This window comes from Acomys minous, assembly GCF_964271855.1.
Source record: "Acomys minous genome assembly, chromosome: 12".
Lineage (NCBI taxonomy): Eukaryota > Metazoa > Chordata > Mammalia > Rodentia > Muridae > Acomys > Acomys minous.
The window spans coordinates 28,965,229-28,970,734 of record NC_140493.1 but is presented as its reverse complement, the minus strand read 5'-3'; the positions used below and the strand labels follow the sequence as shown (position 1 = coordinate 28,970,734).

General features: G+C 35.7%; 1 pseudogene across 1 annotated transcript; it reads right to left on the bottom strand.

Moving 5' to 3' along the window:
- Positions 1-4,420: 4,420 nt before the first annotated feature.
- Positions 4,421-5,039, bottom strand: LOC311578628 (cyclin-dependent kinases regulatory subunit 2-like; annotated as a pseudogene). Its single transcript has one exon. The product of its transcript is annotated as a cyclin-dependent kinases regulatory subunit 2-like (transcript).
- Positions 5,040-5,506: the final 467 nt, after the last annotated feature.

Sequence of the window (5,506 nt, the reverse complement as noted above, 5' to 3'; positions counted from 1 at the left end):
GATATTTACTCTGTTGAAAGCAATATCCAAACCCAACTAAAATGGCTATGGTACACAAATAATTTTTTATTCAATTTGTGGGTAGGGATACTTTTCATATTGTAGATTGTCAAAACACTTTGATAATAATTCATGTTTACAAAGGCCAGAACTTGCTCAAAAGAATAAGAGCATAAAGCTATGGAACAGAACTCTGTTTGCTACAGATGATGGTGGAGTCAGCATTTAACATCAAATGACTACATAATATTTCCATAAGGGAACTATGATTATCTTGATAGTGATATTAGTTGCATGATTAGTTTATACTGTGTTATATATATATGCATATATAATGTATGTGCAAATATGTGATTGTGTGCATACATGTGTGACTATGACTATATTTCTTTTATTGATAATAGTTTCATCATGCAGTATATTCTTATTATGATTTCCCCTCCCCCCAGTTCCTCCCTGATCCTCTCCATGCCTTTTCCGACCTGCATCCACACTCTCTGTCTCTCCATAGAAAACCAACAGACATCTAAAAAAGTTATTAAATAAAATAATGTGAGATAAATCAAAACAAATGTGAGTAGAATGAAACAAGGGGTAGGAAAAGAGCCATAGAGTAAGCACACAAAATACATAAAGACAGAGACTCTCATGTTCACACACAAGGCATTCTATGAAAACACAAAACTGGAAGCCATAACATAATATATATTCAAAGAACCTGACAAGCAAAAAAAAAAAAAAGGAAAAAAAAGAAAGAAAGAAAGAAAGAAAGAAACCTTTAAAAATGTTTATTGTTTTGTTGGCTATCTTTCCTGGACATGGGGTCTGCCCTTGCGAATGATTTATATCCCCAATGTGACTCTGTTGGCAAAATTAATGTTTGTTTGTGAGTGGTTATCAGTTGGAGATAGGTCCAGAATTAGTGTTGAAGGCTTTTGTTCACTTATTCTCTCCGATCTGGACCCCTTTGTACCAAGACCCCCTTGCAAGTCTCTGCAAGTTGCCAGCTTCTGTGAATTCATATGTACATCAGTTCTGCTGTGTCTAGAAGGACATATCTTAATTTAAATAAAATCCCTGATATCATGAGAGCTAAGCTTTAGATACGTCTGATATTATAAAGATCTTTGGAAGAGGTCTTATATGTAAACTATATATTTCTCACTGAACACATATTAATTTATGCTTATATTTACGTTTTCTTATCTACACACCAGAGTATAGGGAGCTTTGCATTTTCTTGTAGCTAGAGCTCAGCTGGAATAGAAGTGTACTATGCAGATAAGCAGGAAGCAGAAATCCAACAAGATTTCTTCACTAGAACAAAAAAGAATGGAAAAATAAATACTCAGGTCAACTGCGAGCTGAAACATCATAGTGTGCTCGTTCACAAACTCACAAAATAAAGCATAAAGCCTGAACCATAGTGCTACCAACAGTTTTGACATGCATGTATAACGGAGCTGTTTTATATACACCACAAAATACTCAGAGGATGACGCTATGATGCACCAGATATACAATATATGTAAACTTTTACTATAGATTATAAAACTGATTGAAGGTGAATTGCATAGACACTTCCTTTTTAATTATTAAGTCAACACTATCTTAACCCTAAGAATGATTTGACTAGAGGTATCATTTTCTTCTAGCAGAAGACAAGGAAGAAGGTTCCAACCGTCTCAAGTTATTTTTTCTTTTTAATTTTTTCAGTATCACTTTGATATTTATTAGTCTAATGCACTGCTGAAGCCCACTTAATATTCAGTATTTCTTTCCTTTTTTTTTTAAATTTGTTCACTTTACAGTGGATTGTAGCTCTCTCCATTGTTGCCTCCCAGTCCCACTCTTCCTCCCTCATCTCTTCTCCTCTCTTCCTCCAGTCCTCAAAAAGAGGGAGCCCTCCTCCCCTATCATCTGACCTCAGCCTATCAAGTCTCATCTGGACTGCCCCATATTATGGGGCCCCTCAAGAAGTCTGTAATGCCTGTATCTTAAGAGGTCTAGGTCCTCACCATGCATGGCACTTCATTGGTGCATCAGGCTCTGCACAGCTTCCTACTCCCATCACCTAGCTCGGATTTGTTGGCTATTCTGGTCTCCTTGTGGAGCTCCTGTCCCCTCAAGGTCTTTCTATGCTCCAAATCTTTAATAAGATTCCTTGTGCTCCAACCCAAAGTATAGTCTGAGTGTCAGCATCTTCTTGGGTCCACGCTGGGTGGCACTTTTCAAAGGACTCTATGGTATGTTCCCATCCTGTTCCTTCTCTTCAACTGCTTCCGGTGTTTATTCTATTTGCCCTTCTGAATGAGAATTAAGCATCCTCTTTAGGGTCCTCTTTGTTATTTAACTTCTGTATGTCTCTGTGTTGTAGTGTGGTTACCCTGTATCATGGGCCTAATATCTGCTTATAAGTGAGTATGTACCATTCGTGCCTTTCTGGCTCTGTGTTACACACTCAGGACAATGTTTTCTAGTTCCATCCATTTGCCTGCAAATTTCAAGATTTCCTTGTTTTTAATAGCTGAGCAGTATTCCATAGTGTAAATGGACCACAGTTTCTTTATCCATTCTTCAGTTGAGGTCATGTAGGTTGTTTCCTGATTCTGGCAATTACTAATAAAGCTGCTATGAATATAGTTGAACAAATGTCTTTGTTGTGTGCTGGAGAAATTTTCTGGTAAATACGCAAGGTATATCTGGGTCTTGAGGTAGAGCTATTACCAGTTTTCTGAGGAAGCACCACATTGATTTCCATGGTGGTTGTACACGTTTGCATTCCCACAAGCAATGGAGGAGTGTTCCCCTTTCTCCACATCCTCTCCAGCACTAGATGTCACTTGAGTTTCTGATCTTAGCCATGCTGATAGGTGCATGATAGAATCTTAGAGCTGTTTTCATTTTCATTTCCCTGATGACTAGAGAGGCTGGGAATTTTTTTACGTGTTTATTGGCCATGCAATATTCCTTTGTTGAGAATTTTCTGTTCAGTTTTTTTTAATTATTTGTTTTGGTGGTGTTTAATTTCTTGATTTCTTTATATTTTTTGGATATATATTAGCCCAGTGTCATATGTAGGGTTGATAAACATCTTTTTCCAGTCTGTAGGCTGTTTTGTCCTGTTGACAGTGTAAGCTTTTGTCTTACAGAAAACTTTCAGTTCCATGAAGTCCCATTTATGAATTGTTGATCTTAGAGCCTGAGCTGTTGGACTTTTGTTCAGGAATGGTCTTTTGTTCAGGAAGTTGTCTCATGTGCCTATTAGCTCAAGGCTTTTCCCCATTTTTTTTATTCTAACAGATTTAATGTGTCTTGTTTTATCTCGAGATCTTTAATACCTCTACAGATGCTTATCATTTTGTAAAATATGCCAATATCATGGTAATTTCCAGATACTCCAACATCTGTTTAAAGTCTCATATACATAGAAATACTTTGGCATAAATTATTTCAAATATGGACTAACTAATAATGTCAGTATTTAATATTGTTCCATTTTAAAGTGATTTTTTTGTTTATAATGTTTTTAATGATACTTTAAACTTTAATAAAGTTTGTTCTTTTTATGATAGAGAACTAATTACTCCTATAAAGACATTTTATTAAAGTATATATAACTTTTAGATAAAATATGCCATTATTTTTATGGCCTAATGAACTAAACTAAGTATTTTCCAGATAAAAATGTGCTGTAAGTAAAGCCAGGGACTTCTATACATAGAATATTAAACAGAGATCTACAATACATTGCTGTGGCCCTATGAGAAAATGCTAATATAGGGACAGAAAAAATGAAAAAGTAAAAGAAAGGTGTGAGAGAAAAATAAAAGAAGCTCTGCCAGGTATATTTTTATATTAACATAAACTGACAAAAATAATTTTGAAACCAATTTTCAGTTATATAACTAATGGAAATATCTTTCATTAGAGTAAAAGAAATAGAATTTACCACGAAGGCACTTCTAAAGGAGACTCTTGAGACTAAATCTCTCAAAAATATAAAATGACCCTAATTTAACATTGTAAGGTTAAGAAATTGAAAAGGGAAATTTGAGTCAAGAAACATAATACTGAATATGTGGTCAGATGTGCACAAAGATCCCATGAAAAAATACAATGTGTCTTATGTGAGAAACAGAAAATGACCAAGAAGTTAACTAAACTGAAAAATAGCAGGCTGAAGAGGACAAAATATGTACACATTATAATGTCTTTGTGATATTTGAAATAAGAATTAAGCCATAAAATGACAAGATATTGATGTTGTCAAATTATATATCAGCTATTAATGATTAAATATTAAACAAGTAAATAAAATATGGCATTTGGCTTGTCACAGCAACACATTACTATTGGCTTTTCATTATACATTAAATTAATTAATTCACCACATTTAGTCATTACAACCCTTAGGGTATTTATTTATTTATTTATTTATTTTTTAAATGCAACATACAAACTTTATTTAACAAAAGTAACAGGTAAAGTAAAACAGGCACTTATATTAAGAAAAAACTACAAGAAAAATTTTAACAACTTTAAAACAAACTACTTGCAGTTGCATTTAACCGAGCTCTGTTGCTGTGAAGAATACAGCTCATGCACAGGTATGGATCAAAGATTTGTACATTTTCCAAGTATTCACTGAATACTACCTTATATACACATATACATTAAGTTTGAAAAAGACTAGATAATCCCAGCTGCAATTCATTTTTGTTGTTCTATTGGAAGAGGTCGTCTAAAAAGAAGAATATGCGGTTCTGGCTCGTGAATCATGTAATGAACCCATCCTAGACTCTGCTGGACACCAAGTCTCCTCCACTCCTCTTCGGACATAAGATGAGTTTTTGGTACTTGTTTAGAAGAGTTCTCTGAGTAACATGACATGCCGGTACTCGTAGTGCTCGTCGAAGTACTTGTCGGAGTAATAGATCTGCTTGTGGGCCATCCTGCCGGCTCGCGGAGGAGAAAACGGAAGCCGGGAACCAGGCGCAGGGAGCTCCACGTTCGCCTATGGCCGGCGTAACGACTCGAATGAGGCCAACGACCGCAGGCCCAATGCTCTGGCTACTTATTTATTTTTAATGGTAAGAAACAAAAACATTTAACGGAATCCAGGAACCATACATTCTTTCTATATGTTTGTTTATGAATTACAGACTAAGTACAATTAGTACTGCCCATTTTTGCATAGATATGCTATCATATGGTGGTGCTTGCTAATCTATAGTGCCCACCTCTAAAGATAAATGACTTCAGCTCCTCAGCAGTGGTTGCAGACAATAGCTCCTCAGCTCAGAGTGAGGCCACTAGCCCCTTTATTACCAAAGCTGGAATTGTTGGCTAGCTTGAGATTCTGCACAGCTTGCCTAGCTGCTGTAAATTCTTGTGTGAAACAGTCATCATTTGATCAAAAGACAGACTTCGTAACACTCTCCTCCTCCATCCTTTAGACCTTTTTTTCCTTTCCCTTCTTCATGGATGTTACCGGACCCTTAGA